Source organism: Pseudophryne corroboree, chromosome 11 (assembly GCF_028390025.1).
Source record: "Pseudophryne corroboree isolate aPseCor3 chromosome 11, aPseCor3.hap2, whole genome shotgun sequence".
NCBI lineage: Eukaryota > Metazoa > Chordata > Amphibia > Anura > Myobatrachidae > Pseudophryne > Pseudophryne corroboree.
Genome location: NC_086454.1, coordinates 314894090 through 314911131, shown reverse-complemented (window position 1 = coordinate 314911131; position 17042 = coordinate 314894090). Strand labels below are relative to the sequence as shown.

Genomic DNA, 17042 nt, shown 5'->3' with positions numbered 1-17042 from the left:
GTGAACTACCGCACTGTACTGTGTCTGCTGCTAATATATAGACTGGTTGATAAAGAGATAGTATACTCGTAACTAGTATGTATGTATAAAGAAAGAAAAAAAAACCACGGTTAGGTGGTATATACAATTATGGACGGGCTGCCGAGTGCCGACACAGAGGTAGCCACAGCCGTGAACTACCGCACTGTACTGTGTCTGCTGCTAATATATAGACTGGTTGATAAAGAGATAGTATACTCGTAACTAGTATGTATGTATAAAGAAAGAAAAAAAAACCACGGTTAGGTGGTATATACAATTATGGACGGGCTGCCGAGTGCCGACACAGAGGTAGCCACAGCCGTGAACTACCGCACTGTACTGTGTCTGCTGCTAATATATAGACTGGTTGATAAAGAGATAGTATACTCGTAACTAGTATGTATGTATAAAGAAAGAAAAAAAAACCACGGTTAGGTGGTATATACAATTATGGACGGGCTGCCGAGTGCCGACACAGAGGTAGCCACAGCCGTGAACTACCGCACTGTACTGTGTCTGCTGCTAATATATAGACTGGTTGATAAAGAGATAGTATACTCGTAACTAGTATGTATGTATAAAGAAAGAAAAAAAAACCACGGTTAGGTGGTATATACAATTATGGACGGGCTGCCGAGTGCCGACACAGAGGTAGCCACAGCCGTGAACTACCGCACTGTACTGTGTCTGCTGCTAATATATAGACTGGTTGATAAAGAGATAGTATACTCGTAACTAGTATGTATGTATAAAGAAAGAAAAAAAAACCACGGTTAGGTGGTATATACAATTATGGACGGGCTGCCGAGTGCCGACACAGAGGTAGCCACAGCCGTGAACTACCGCACTGTACTGTGTCTGCTGCTAATATAGACTGGTTGATAAAGAGATAGTATACTCGTAACTAGTATGTATGTATAAAGAAAGAAAAAAAAACCACGGTTAGGTGGTATATACAATTATGGACGGGCTGCCGAGTGCCGACACAGAGGTAGCCACAGCCGTGAACTACCGCACTGTACTGTATCTGCTGCTAATATAGACTGGTTGATAAAGAGATAGTATACTCGTAACTAGTATGACTATAAAGAAAGAAAAAAAAACCACGGTTAGGTGGTATATACAATTATGGACGGGCTGCCGAGTGCCGACACAGAGGTAGCCACAGCCGTGAACTACCGCACTGTACTGTGTCTGCTGCTAATATAGACTGGTTGATAAAGAGATAGTATACTCGTAACTAGTATGTATGTATAAAGAAAGAAAAAAAAAACACGGTTAGGTGGTATATACAATTATGGACGGGCTGCCGAGTGCCGACACAGAGGTAGCCACAGCCGTGAACTACCGCACTGTACTGTGTCTGCTGCTAATATATAGACTGGTTGATAAAGAGATAGTATACTCGTAACTAGTATGTATGTATAAAGAAAGAAAAAAAAACCACGGTTAGGTGGTATATACAATTATGGACGGGCTGCCGAGTGCCGACACAGAGGTAGCCACAGCCGTGAACTACCGCACTGTACTGTGTCTGCTGCTAATATAGACTGGTTGATAAAGAGATAGTATACTACTAATATTATATACTGGTGGTCAGGTCACTGGTCACTAGTCACACTGGCAGTGGCACTCCTGCAGCAAAAGTGTGCACTGTTTAATTTTAATATAATATTATGTACTCCTGGCTCCTGCTATAACCTATAACTGGCACTGCAGTAGTGCTCCCCAGTCTCCCCCACAATTATAAGCTGTGTGAGCTGAGCAGTCAGACAGATATATAATATATATAGATGATGCAGCACACTGGCCTGAGCCTGAGCAGTGCACACAGATATGGTATGTGACTGACTGAGTCACTGTGTGTATCGCTTTTTTCAGGCAGAGAACGGATATATTAAATAAACTGCACTGTGTGTCTGGTGGTCACTCACTATATAATATATTATGTACTCCTGGCTCCTGCTATAACCTATAACTGGCACTGCAGTAGTGCTCCCCAGTCTCCCCCACAATTATAAGCTGTGTGAGCTGAGCAGTCAGACAGATATATAATATTATATATAGATAATAGATGATGCAGCACACTGGCCTGAGCCTGAGCAGTGCACACAGATATGGTATGTGACTGAGTCACTGTGTGCTGTGTATCGCTTTTTTCAGGCAGAGAACGGATTATAAATAAAAGTGGTGGTCACTGGTCACTATCAGCAAAACTCTGCACTGTACACTACTGAGTACTCCTAATGCTCCCCAAAATTAGTAAATCAAGTGTCTAAACGGAGAGGACGCCAGCCACGTCCTCTCCCTATCAATCTCAATGCACGTGTGAAAATGGCGGCGACGCGCGGCTCCTTATATAGAATCCGAGTCTCGCGATAGAATCCGAGCCTCGCGAGAATCCGACAGCGTCATGATGACGTTCGGGCGCGCTCGGGTTAACCGAGCAAGGCGGGAAGATCCGAGTCGCTCGGACCCGTGAAAAAAAACATGAAGTTCTGGCGGGTTCGGATTCAGAGAAACCGAACCCGCTCATCTCTAGTCAGAACATGCCCTTTTCTTCCCCAATATGCTATCAAGACGCTCTCACCATTTCCCACCATGACTACTGTAACCTCATCCATTTTTCCACACTTCGAACCACCTTAGGGCCCTGCAGTAACACCAACCCTCCTGTCTAGACACTTTGCTGCACCAATCTGCAAATCACTGCACTAACTGCCCGTGTTCTCCAGAATACAATGCAAATGAATCCCCCTCATCTACAAAGCACTCAATACCACACCTACACAGGCTTAGACTGGCCCACAGGGGTACAGGGGAAACCACCGGTGGGCCCCACTGCCTGGGCCCCACCTCCTGCTCTAAGGATCAGGTTCTAGACTGTGCACTTGAATTATACTTTATACATATGTTACCTTAAACTGGACTATGGTGTATTTTCTACAGTGCATTGCTGTTATTAATATGGTACATTATCATGCATGCAGCAGCTGAATTTACTGTATATATTTATAAAATTGCCCAGACATTGCACTGTCTAATGGTGAGTCAAACCAATGAGGTGGCAGACCCCACCCCCTCTACAGACTGGCCACACCCCTAATCATGGGCCCCTACCACTGCATTCCCCCGGTGGGCCCTACATGCCCCAGTCCGACACTGCCCCTACATTCATCTCAGATCTCACATGCATTCCCACCACCCCACACAGATCTACCTCTGACTTGCTCCTCGTCTCTGATAGCAACCTCTCATTCCTGCTGCTTCCACGCTTCTCTCATGTGCCTACACACATATAGATTCCCCTATGCCTCATCTGAAACCCATCTCCTTATGGGAACCATTAATCAATAATCACATTTGCAGTGCGATCTGGGTGGGATATTAGGAGCCTATTCTTGCGATGTAGTCATTCCAGTGAAGGGACTCCAGTGTATTCGTGGTCAGCTGGGTGGCCATTGCCAGAGAAGGTTCTGTAGGACCCCTCTGCCGTTATTTTTATTTGCAAAGTGTAGCCATAGACTTCAATGGGCTAGCGCCATCTTCAGATGCCGTTAGCTGTGGGGGCTAAGCTTGGTGAATTTGACAGCATTGTATCCCCCATAGAACAGCAGCTGCTGTCGGAAATGGAGGGATCCAGTCAAGATCCCAGCGGTCGGGATCTCCGCAGTTAAAATACTGACGCTGGGCTCCCGACACTACTCGGAATGCTGACATCGGCATCTCAAACAGGATCACCTACCCGGCACCGGAATCCTTACCGCCAGGATCCCAAACAACCAAGTGTGGAAGGGGGGGGGGGAGCTTAGGGTTTGCCTGCGGGGAGGGGGGGTTAGGCACTCCCACCCAGAGGGTTTGGGTTAGGCTGCAGGGGGGGATGGATGTGGGAAGGCTTAGGCTGCAAGAAGATGGGGATAGGTACAGGCACCAACACTGAAAGTTAAGGTTAGGCTGCGGGGGGCGTAGGTTTAGGCTGCGGGGAGGAAGGGTTAGGGTTAGGCTGCGGGGAGGAAGGTTAGGTTTATCCTGCAGTGGGAAGGGTTAGGGTTAGGCTGTGGGTGGGGGAGGGAGGATTTAGGGTTAGGGGGCCATGTGTGGAAGATAAGTATACTCACCTTCCCCTGTCGGGATTCTGCTCATCGGGATGCCACATCCTAACCGCCGGCATTCCCTACCGAACCCCAGAAGATAACTGAGAAATCTCCTTTACACATGGGTGAGAGACTAAATATTTCTGTATATCCCCTGTAAACGGGTGTTTTCAGGGGGATTTGCTGCAGATATATAATGATAAATGGGCCCCTTTAAGAGCTCCCACTGCTAACAATCCAATACCCCCTCAATCTCCGTCATGAGCTCTGCTCTCTCCTGTAGCTTCAGCTTTGACCTCTTCCAATTAGAATGTGATATGTGTTTTCATATCTGCATCTATTTTGTCTTCCTCATCCTTTATGCCCTGTTATCCCTCACTGCGAACAAACAACAACAATAATAATAATAATAATAATAATAATATGAATCATAATAATAACAACATTGCCAACCCCACGAATATTCATATAATTGATTTACACTGCACCAATCATATTATGCACCACTATACAGAGAATACATAATCACACACAACAGTCACTGTCACAATGCTAGCCACTGTGCTCACATGCTGCCACAACGAGAGTCACAACATCCAGGCACTGACATACGACTCATGTCCAACAGCTCTGCATCTGGAGATTTAATCAGTGTCAAGTAGAAATTTTGACTACATTCATTCATCATTTATCAGGCCCCTGTACGTGCTTTTCATCCATGTATCTATATTATTATTCCTATCATCATCATTTATTTATACTGTGATCACTGATATTGTCCCACCATATTGGGGGTAATTCCAAGTTGATCGCAGCAGGATTTTTTTTTAGCAGTTGGGCAAAACCATGTGCACTGCAGGGGGGGGGGGCAGATATAACATGTTCAGAGAGAGAGATTTGGGTGGGTTATTTTGTTTCTGTGCAGGGTAAATACTGGCTGCTTTATTTTTACACTGCAATTTAAATTGCAGATTGAACTCACCACACCCAAATCTATCTCTCTCTGCACATGTTATATCTGCCCCCCCTGCAGTGCACATGGTTTTGCCCAACTGATAAAAAATGTCCTGCTGCGATCAACTTGGAATTACCCCCATTGTGCAGCCATTTATTCACATGAGTCCCTGCACTGCTGGAGGTTAAGGGGGGTACACACGGAGAGATCCGTGCTTAAAATCTAAGCAATCTTGCTAGATTGCTTAGATTTTAAGCACGGATCTGCCGTGTGTATGCCCTCCAGCGATAGCGATGCGCGGCCCCGCGCATCGCTATCGCCGGTGCTAGATTGAGCTGCATGCAGGCTCAATCTAGCGGGTCGCTCACTTTACCGCTGTGTGAAGTGAGCGGCCCCCCCGTCGGCTTTCCCCCTCGCTCAGCAGCACATCGCGCTGTGCTGAGCGGGGTGAGAGATGTGTGCTGAGCGGTCTGTGTTAAGATCGCTCAGCACACATCTCTCCCGTGAGTACCCCCCTTTAGTCACCAGCCAGGTGACCCGTGAGTACATTTCTGCTCTGTGGGAGGAAACCTGAGCACCAGGGAGAACATACAAACTCCTCAATATTTATATTATTATGCAGATACTTATTTTTTTTGCTAGCCAGAAAATCAGCATAACACTAGTAAACAATGCCTGTCTGGGTGCAGTACCTGTAATAACAGGTGTGGAAGACTAGAATAACTGTTATGATTATACCAAACCCCCACGCATTGCGTTCTGCTTATTAATTTGACATTAATGCTTGACTCTGATCAGCCAGTGTAATACATTGCTGGGATCACCATACAACAAAGTATTTATCCTCTGCAGATAAACTGCTTCTATCACTCACATGAGTGATCATGCAACACAGAGATTAAACCCAAACCTGACATCCAGCACATTTGTTTGGTGACTGATTGCATACTGTACTTTCACCATTACATAGTGTACTTTCACCATTACATAGTGTACTTTCACCATTAAAAAAAACAACAACAACCACCAGCATTTAATATGTATAAAAATAAGAAACTGAATTGTTAATACCAGTCCTGCCTAAGTATGGGAACACAGAACATATAAATAGAACTATTCACCAACAAAGGAAACACTGGACTGTTCTTCTCTCCTGAGACATCAGCAGGTATACATATAGTTATTTGTAGCTACACCAGTGTTACATACAGTAAATGGGATTATCTGATTTCAGTGCATCAGGCTGTGGCAGAAGCAAACAGATTCAGTAGTTAGGTCACAATGAAGATAGGACAGATTGGATTATTGGCAATACAGCAGTTACATTAACTGATATGGTCCAATATACTGCTATAGCATCTGTATTATATGACGTGTGTTGTAAGTTTATGGAGTCAGATCTCTAGATAGAGTAATCCTGCCTGCTGCTCCATAAACACTCCTCATTTACAACTATCCATAAAGATACATTGAAAGTATGGATTTTATATATATATATATATATATATATACATATGCAGATATATATACATATATATATATATATATATATACATACATATATATATATATATATATATATACATACACACACACATATATATATATATATACATATATATACACACATATATATATATAGATACATATATACACACATATATATATATATATATATATACATATATAGAGATATATATATATACATTTTATATATATATATATATACACATACATATATACATATATATACATAGATAGATATACTGTGTATACACACACACACACACACACACACACACACACACACACACATTTCAAACACTGCATTTTGACATACCTCTATTATATATCTCTTCACCACTCCATTCTATAGGTAAACAAAATGTTGCTCACCAGCAGTTGTGGAACTACATGTCTCAGCATGCCTAGTTCTGTATTCCATGGCTCAGGAAGGTCCTAGGAAACTTATCCATTACATTTTTCTCTCTCTCCATGGACCCCGATGTCTGCATATGAATTATGGTGAGTTACTGTCCTCCTATGGAACCTAATGATACCATCAAACTGATCCTCTCAGGGGTGGTAATTGCCCGATGAAAGAAACCGTCTGCAGAGTACAGAGAATGCTTCTGCAGAAGCTGATGGAACCCCTGGTGTATCTCTATGGCTGGGGACAAACTGTTTGTAGGTGGAGATAAATCACATTCCAGCAAACCAGCATCATAAAAACATTTTACTCTAAGCCATAATGTGGCAGTGCAAGCCACAGCCAGTGCCCCTGGTATCTGCCACAGCCAGTGCCCCCTGTATCTGCCACAGCCAGTGCCCCCGGTATCTGCCACAGCCAGTGCCCCCGGTATCTGCCACAGCCAGTGCTCCCTGTGTGCCACAGCCAATGCCCCCTGTGTCTGCCAAAGCCAGTGCCCCCTGTGTGCCACAGCCAGTGCCCCCGGTATCTGCCACAGCCAGTGCCCCCTGTGTGCCACAGCCAGTGCCCCCTGTGTCTGTCACAGCCAGTGCCCAACTTGTACTATCATCTACCCTGTGTCTGCCACAGCCAATGCCCCCTGTGTCTGCTACAGCCAGTGCCCCTGTGTCTGTCACAGCCAGTGCCCAACTTGTACTATCACCTACCCTGTGTCTGCCACAGCCAGTGCTCCCTGTGTGCCACAGCCAGTGCCCCTGTGTCTGCCACAGCCAATGCCCCCTGTGTCTGCCACAGCCAATGCCCCCTGTGTCTGCCACAGCCAGTGCCCCCTGTGTCTGCCACAGCCAGTGCCCCGTGTATGCTACAGCCAATGCCCCCTGTGTCTGCCGCAGCCAGTGCCCCTGTGTCTGCCACAGCCAATGCCCCCTGTGTCTGCCGCAGCCAGTGCCCCCTGTGTTTTGCCAAAGCCAGTGCCCCCTGTGTCTGTCACAGCCAGTGCCCAACTTGTACTATCACCTACCCTGTGTCTGCCACAGCCAGTGTCCCTGTGTCTGCCGCAGCCAGTGCCCCCTGTGTTTTGCCAAAGCCAGTGCCCCCTGTGTCTGTCACAGCCAGTGCCCAACTTGTACTATCACCTACCCTGTGTCTGCCACAGCCAATGCCCCCTGTGTCTGCCACAGCCAGTGTCCCTGTGTCTGCTATAGCCAGTGCCACCTATGTCTGCCAAAGCCAGTGTCAACCTGTACAAACATTTACCCTGTATTATGCCATAACCGGTGCCTACATACATACCTGTACATACACTTTCCCTGTGTTTTGGCATAGCTGGTGCCCACCTCTACAAACACCTACCCTATGTTCTTCCTAAGCCGGTGCCCACCTATACAAACTCCTTTCTTGTGTTCTGCCAGAGCCGGTGCCCAACTGTACATATACTTACCCCGTGTCCTGCCACAGCCAGTGCCCATCTGTACATATACTTACCCCGTGTCCTGCCACAGCCAGTGCCCAACTGTACATATACTTACCCCGTGTCATGCCACAGCCAGTGCCCATCTGTACATATATTTACCCGGTGTCCTGCCACAGCCAGTGCCAATCAGTACAAACACGTACTCTATATTCTTCCTAAGCCTTTACCCACCTATACAAACACATGCCCTGTGTTCTGCCAGTGCCCACCTGTACATAAACCTAACCTGTGTTCTGCCACAAACAGTGCCCGTCTGTGTCATATACTTACCCCGTGTCCTGCCACAGCCAGTACCCATCTGTACATATACTTACCTCGTGTCCTGCCACAGCCAGTGCCCATCTGTACATATACTTACCCCGTGTTCTGCCACAGCCAGTGCCCAACTGTACATATACTTACCCCGTGTCCTGCCACAGCCAGTGCCCATCTGTACGTATACTTACCCCGTGTCCTGCCACAGCCAGTACCCATCTGTACATATACTTACCTCGTGTCCTGCCACAGCCAGTGCCCATCTGTACATATACTTACCCCGTGTTCTGCCACAGCCAGTGCCCAACTGTACATATACTTACCCCGTGTCCTGCCACAGCCAGTGCCCATCTGTACATATACTTACCCCGTGTCCTGCCACAGCCAGTGCCCATCTGTACATATACTTACCCCGTGTTCTGCCACAGCCAATGCCCAACTGTACATATACTTACCCCGTGTCCTGCCACAGCCAGTGCCCATCTGTACAGATACTTACCCCGTGTCCTGCCACAGCCAGTGCCAATCAGTACAAACACGTACTCTATATTCTTCCTAAGCCTTTACCCACCTATACAAACACATGCCCTGTGTTCTCCCAGTGCCCACCTGTACATTAACCTAACCTGTGTTCTGCCACAAACAGTGCCCATCTGTGTCATATACTTACCCCGTGTCCTGCCACAGCCAGTACCCATCTGTACATATACTTACCTCGTGTCCTGCCACAGTCAGTGCCCAACTGTACATATACTTACCCCGTGTCCTGCTACAGCCAGTGCCCAATGTCCTGCCACAGCCAGTGCCCAACTGTACATATACTTACCCCGTGTCCTGCCACAGCCAGTGCCCATCTGTACATATACTTACCCCGTGTTCTGCCACAGCCAGTGCCCAACTGTACATATACTTACCCCGTGTCCTGCCACAGCCAGTGCCCATCTGTACATATACTTACCCCGTGTCCTGCCACAGCCAGTGCCCATCTGTACATATACTTACCCCGTGTCCTGCCACAGCCAGTGCCAATCAGTACAAACACGTACTCTATATTCTTCCTAAGCCTTTACCTACCTATACAAACACATGCCCTGTGTTCTGCCAGTGCCCACCTGTACATTAACCTAACCTGTGTTCTGCCACAAACAGTGCCCATCTGTGTCATATACTTACCCCGTGTCCTGCCACAGCCAGTACCCATCTGTACATATACTTACCTTGTGTCCTGCCACAGCCAGTGCCCAACTGTACATATACTTACCCCGTGTCCTGCTACAGCCAGTGCCCAATGTCCTGCCACAGCCAGTGCCCAACTGTACATATACTTACCCCGTGTCCTGCCACAGCCAGTGCCCATCTGTACAAACACGTACTCTATATTCTTCCTAAGCCGGTACCCACCTGTACATCAACCTAACCTGTGTTCTGCCACAACCAGTGCCCGCCTGTTTCATATACTTACCCCGTGTTCTGCCACAGCCAGTACCCATCTGTACATATACTTACCCCGTGTCCTGCTACAGCCAGTACCCAATGTCCTGCCACAGCCAGTGCCCAACTGTACATATACTTACCCCGTGTCCTGCCACAGCCAGTGCCCATCTGTACATATACTTACCCCTTGTCCTGCCACAGCCAGTGCCCAACTGTACAAACACGTACTCTATATTCTTCCTAAGCCGGTACCCACCTATACAAACACATGCCCTGTGTTCTGCCAGTGCCCACCTGTACATTAACCTAACCTGTGTTCTGCCACAAACAGTGCCCGTCTGTGTCATATACTTACCCCGTGTTCTGCCACAGCCAGTGTCCAAAAGAAATGTGAACTCTTCTCATTAATATAACAGAGCCTGGTGACACAAGAATAGTCCGATCTCTTCTCCACTGCCAGCCCCTGTATACAGCCAGCGGGTCTCTGTATACAGCCAGCGGGTCTCTGACCATAAGATGGGACAAATCATTTCACTGCAGAAATAAAGATACGGAATGTTGCAGAAATCCCAAGTCCTCCAGTGCAGAACACTGCTGCTGCCAGCGGGGAGATGCGCGGGGTGATCCCTGGCTGCTGCCGGAGCACGGTGCATTTACCACTCACTCACTCACCTGTGCTGTAAGTGGCCGCAGCCCTGGCACAGCCTGCTGGGTGCAGCTGGTGAGGTCTCAGGTCCGGGTGACTGACACTTGTCTTCTGCACTCCGTGCCCAGCCCTCAGCTTATCCTCTGTGGCTAACAGTTATATGGGGACTTCTTACCAGTGATGGCTCCTATTCCACACAACAGCCTATGAGAGAAGAGACCCGTCCCCTCCACATCCCCAATCCAGGGTCACCCAGAGACATGGCAGGGGGCTCCTCTCTGTGTGTGTGGGGGTATATAGTCAGCAGCATGAGTAATCCAATGCGTGTGCAGCACAGAGGACATCCATCTGTATACTGCCAAATGCTGCCATGCTGACACCAATATATATATATATATATATATATATATATACTGTAACCATTCTATCATCTATCTATATATCCATCTGTATACTGCCATGCTGACACTAATAAATATATATATATATATATATACAGTATATATATATACATACTGTAACCATTCTATCATCTATCTATATATCCATCTGTATACTGCCAAATGCTGCCATGCTGACACTAATATATATATATATATATATATATATATATATACATACATACATAATGTAACCATTCTATCATCTATCTATATATCCATCTGTATACTGCCAAATGCTGCCATGCTGACACTAATATATATATATATATATATATATATATATATATATATACATACTGTAACCATTCTATCATCTATCTATATATCCATCCATCTGTATACTGCCATGCTGACACTATTATATATACTGTAACCATTCTATCTATCTATCTATCTATCTATCTATCTATCTATCTATCTATCTATCTATCATCTATCCGTATACTGCCATGCTGACACTATTATATATACTGTAACCATTCTATCTATCTATCTATCTATCTATCTATCTATCTATCTATCTATCTATCTATCTATCTATCTATCTATCTATCTCTGTATACTGTCATGCTGACACTGGGTGACTGCATTTTATGGCAACTATTATATTTCTAATCTCTATAATGCATGTATATATCTATATACCTATAAATCTATATCTATATTGAGAGAGTGTGAGAGAGAGAGAGATACCCCATAGAATATGCCCTAGACGAGTAAGTATATATTTATATATATTATATTATATAAATCTCTCTCTGTTAGTCATTAGTTATATGTACCTGGAGGAGAGATAGAACATGAGTAATGTAGGTTGGCTTTACATCAAGTCATTGGTTGCTGCAGAACATCTTAGATGACATATCTGTAAATCAGGAATGAATGAGGATTGGCAGCTGGGATCTGCTGTGACATATTATATACTAACCATACACTAACCTCTCTTACAGGTGTACTTAGCCCTATCATACAGCTGGAGGACAGATGCAACTGCCACAGTGTTCATTCTCAGCAGGGAGCTGTCTCTGGTGCTGAACCATTCTGCTTGGGCAGAGCACTAGTCATTCCTCCAAAGGTATTGGGTCTGTATTATTATTATTATTATTATTATTATTATTATTATTATTATTATTATTATTTATTAAATCAGTGATTGTACTTTTATAGACAACCCCCCCTTTTTTTATATGCTCAGTCAAATTAACCCTGTCCTTGCCATGAACATTGCTTTGTATTTCTGACTGAAGAAGAAGAAGAAGAAGAAGAAGAAGAAGAAGAAGAAGAAGAAGAAGAAGAAGAAAAAAAAGGAGAAGAAGAGGAGCAGCTAAATATTTGGTATATGGTATCCACAGCTGGGGAGGGTGACAAACGCATTGCTCTGCTTTCTTTGCATCAGCCAATGACTTTTCCTTCTTTTTGGATGAGATATCTATGTTCCCAATATATTTGGACACAGGATTATACTTGGCAGCCCTGTGTTATGCCACACGTTAACCCTGATAAATTTGGTGCCCATGGCAATATTTTAGATGATGTCCCTTAAACTGTAGCCAGTCTCACTACCAAGCATTGCCGTGCATCCTAGGCATTCACCTATATGGCCTATGTTTATAGATAGACCTGAGGCAGTGAGAACGGCAAGTTACCCCTCCAAAATGATTACATTCATTAGACATGAGATTCTAGACGAACATTCCTCCAGGTGGAAAGGATTCTACAGTATACAGTACTGTATATTCTGGGAGTAATAAAGTTAAATGTTTATACTGTGCTTTTATGGATTATGTTTCTTTGTGCATGATAATTAAATAGGTAAGTGGGGAACTCTACCCTTTATGTTATATATTGCCACTAATAGGGTAGTTTGTAACCTGCTTGTGGCTGCTTTCAGCCTGATTGTACTCTAACCCTCATTTAAGTCACAATACAGTAGGTGGTGCAGATTATTCTGTATACAGTACAGTTTGTACAGAGACCACAGATCCCTTTGAAACCATCATGTGTTTGCAATATGACTTTCATACAATCTCCTGCTAGGAACCGCCTTATGTCCCCTTGTATTTGTATAGCACACCACTGGCTTCAGGTAGGGTCGGCCAACGAACAGTTGGAGGAATAAAAAGTTGAATCATTGAAATTTTTCCGGAACAGATGGCAAATATGATCCATGGTTATATTTATTAATGAACCGTCACACATGTCATTTCCAGAGACTGCTTGAACACTGGGATGTGGTATAAAGGATCTACAGTTATTAGATAGTCAGTATGTCGACACCAGATGGCCGACACGCATTAGGTCGGCAGGGTCAAAAGGTCAACATGTAAAAGGTAGACAGTACAAAAGATTGACAGGGTCAAAAGGTCAACATGGAAATAGTCAACAACAAAGGTTGACGCATTTTTCTTATGTTGTTTTGGTGTAATTTTGTATGTTTATTCACTTGTGACCCCAATTAGTGGTAACGTAGATCCTCGTGTTTTTGCTTCACTCGCCATGCTTCAGGCAAGGCGCCTTGCTCCACTAGTGCTGCGCTAAGCACAGGTTGCTGCTCCCAATCGCAGTCCACATGGATGGTAAACCAAGCAATAGTTGAAAAAAAGTGAAAAACACACACACAAAAGTGTGTCGACTGTTGCCATGTCGACATTTTGAACCTGACAACCTTTTGCCTGTCGACCTTTTGACCCTATCGACCATATGAAGTTGCCATATTGACTACTGCATGTGAATACTGCATGCATCATTTTCGTCCATCCACCCTCCTCGCCTCTGTGTTAGGTCTGCTGTAGCTTGTATAGTAAGCACTGATCCCTATTGCAACTTTTTACCTATTTTACATTCAGTTGCGTCACTATTAATTAAACACAGCTTATCTGTATGACCATTTATACCATATCTTTTAATTACAGAACACACCAACACACACCTCCCGTTGTCACAAAATGGAGGTATTCAGTGCTCCCCAGCCATGCTCTCTCTTACCTGCGGCGCACTCTGAGGCGCTGTCCGTCATCCACTGGTCCGTCTGGTGTCCTGCGCTGTCTACTGCTGCACTGTGTCTCCATTACCAGCGCTCCCAGGCCTGCCACCCATTGTCACTCTCCACTGCCCACTCCACGTCAGCAGTTCCCTCCAAAACCAGTAATGGACGGAGCCATTACAGTTCTGATCAGCTGACTGCTCAGAGGGGGCATTCTGAGTTGATCGCTCGCTAGCAGTTTTTAGCAGCCGTGCAAACGCATAGTCGCCGCCCACGGGGGAGTGTATTTTTACTTTGCAGGAATGCGAACGCCTGCGCAGCAGAGCGCCTGCAAACACATTTTGTGCAAAACAAGACCAGCCCTGTAGTTACTTATCCTGTGCAGTGTTTGCTGCGACGAGTAACACGGTAATGACGTCAGATACCCGCCCAGTGTTCGCCCAGTCACGCCTGCGTTTTTCCAAACACTCCCAGAAAATGGTCAGTTGACACCCATAAACACCCTCTTTCTATCAATCTCCTTGCGATCAGCTGTGCGATTGGAATCGTTGCTAGAACCAGTGCAAAACCACAATGGACTTCATACCCATACGACGCACGTGCGCATTGCGGTGCATACGCATGCGCAGATTAGCCGTTTTTTTTTCAATGATCGCTACGCAGCGAACAACGTCAGCTAGCGATTAACTCGGAATGACCCCCAGAGTCCACTCAGGAACCTTTTCACAGTCATGTGATCATCACCACCAATCAGCAGCAAGCCAGGGGTATAAATCCTGAATACCAGCAAATCGACAGTGCTTTGTTGTCTATCAACCTGTTGCAAGTGCCAGACTCTTCTGTTGAATTCAAGACTAGTGCAGTTTCCATCTCCAGCACTCCCTGGCTTCCTGAGCTATCCAGTTCAGCTGCTTAGCTCAGCATCACAGCATATCCAGATTAACCGGTACAGCCAATCCCAGTGATCCTAAAGGGCTGCTCAGTTCATCATCGCAGCATATCCAGATTTACTGGTACAGCCAATCCCAGTGATTAGGAAAGGCTGCTCATTTCATCATCGCAGCATATTCAGATTCACCGTTACAGCCAATCCCAGTAATTATTATTATTATTATTTAGCAGTTTCTTATATAGCGCAACATATTCCGTTGCGCATTACAATTAGAACAACAGTTATAGAACAAAACTGGGCAAAGACAGACAGACTAGGATCCTGAAGGGCTGCTTAGTTTTTCATTGCAGCATTTCCAGTTTGCTGGTACAGCCTAACCCAGCGTTCCTGAAGAGCTGCCCTACAACTCCATTGCAGCCTTTACAATCTGCTGGTACAGTCTACCCCAGTGTTCCTGAAGAGCTGCTCCTGCAATCCATTGCAGAATTACAGAATTCGCTGGTACAGCCTATCCCAGCGTTCCTGTAAAGCTGCTCCTGAAAATTCCTTGCAGCACTTCCAGATTTACTGGTTAAACTCATCCCAGTGATTGTGAACCCTCAGTGTTATGAACTTCCCAGCTTTTCTATCGCACTGGTAACTCATCACCCCAGTGCTCCAGTTTCCCATATAGCTGGTACCACATCACCAACTCAATTCTCCTCATACAGCATCCAGTCAGGTGTTCCAACTTTGCCAAACTGTCACTTCTATGAATGAGTAGATCCTATATTAAGACCAGGGCCGGTTCAAGGGCGCTCTGCGCCCCGTGCAGGAAATGGGGCGTGGCCTAATACAGGGGGCGTGGTCAATTACGCCCCCTGTACATTAAAAGCGCCGCTTGAATGCTGAGCGGTGCGCGATGACGTCATCGCGCACCGCACAGCAAAAGGTCCTCTCCACGAAGGGAAACTAGACGCTATGAGTCTAGTTCCCTTCGTAGAGAGGACCTTTGCTGTGCGGTGCGCGATGACGTCATCGCGCACCGCTCAGCAAAGTTACTCTCCAGGAAGGGAAACTAGACGCATAGCGTCTAGTTCCCTTCAGGAGGCGGACGGGGACGGGGACGGGGATGGGGACGGGGACGGCAGCGGAGGCGGACAGGGACACAGCGGGCAGCAGTGGCGGATCTTGCCACGGTGCGGCGCCCTCCGGAAGGCGGCGCCCCGGGCAAAAGTCCTGCTTGCCCGTGGCAAGATCCGCCACTGATTAAGACAGCCCAATTCCGTCTTAAGGTCCCAAGCCAAAACCCAGCAGCTCAATCTAGTCCGGATTGACAAACAACCCTAGCCGTGACATCTGTATTACAATGACTAGCACTGACACAAGTGCGTATTAACAGAAGAGGGGGATTTGCCCAGAAGTTTTCTTACTGCACATGCACAAGTCTCTGGCAAAATGGCCGCCATGCTATTTACCGGAGATTTGTAGAGTGATGCTGCCGCCGGCGGGGGACTCTGGAGAGGTGGGTATTTAGAAAATGGGTGCGGAGTGTGTGGTGGGCCCCCCTGGACCCAGATATTACACTGCACAGACAGTTATTACACATGAGGCTAACTAGGCAGCTGTGTAGGGCTTTGCACATGAACAAGTGAAGGCTAAATAGCTTTATAATGCAGTAGTATAATGACCCGACATTAGCCAGGTCACTAGCTTTTCTTACTTTCTGTATACACAATGCTGGAAATATGAGCATGCACAAAACGACTCTTGACACAGGCCCAGTGAATGCATTTCAGAACATATCTGAACACGCATATGTTGACTGTAAAAAAAAATTCTAGGGGCCTATCCAGCCTCTGTTCCATGGGATAGAGCTCTTGTGAGACATGAAATGGTGATGGAGGCTGGCAGTAGTGGCTGCTGGGAAGGAAAG

The 17042-nt window shown here is 45.9% G+C and overlaps 1 protein-coding gene across 3 annotated transcripts in view; it reads right to left on the bottom strand.

Annotated features, from left to right (window-relative positions):
• Positions 1-11118, bottom strand: part of LOC134970219 (thyrotropin-releasing hormone receptor-like) — an 83268-nt gene extending 72150 nt beyond the window's left edge. The window contains exon 1 of one of the 3 annotated variants that reach the window (XM_063946227.1): positions 10836-11118. The gene's annotated coding sequence lies outside the window, so the exon portion shown is untranslated. The other 2 variants (XM_063946229.1, XM_063946228.1) reach the window with 2 other exon arrangements.
• Between the last annotated feature and the right edge of the window lie 5924 nt (positions 11119-17042).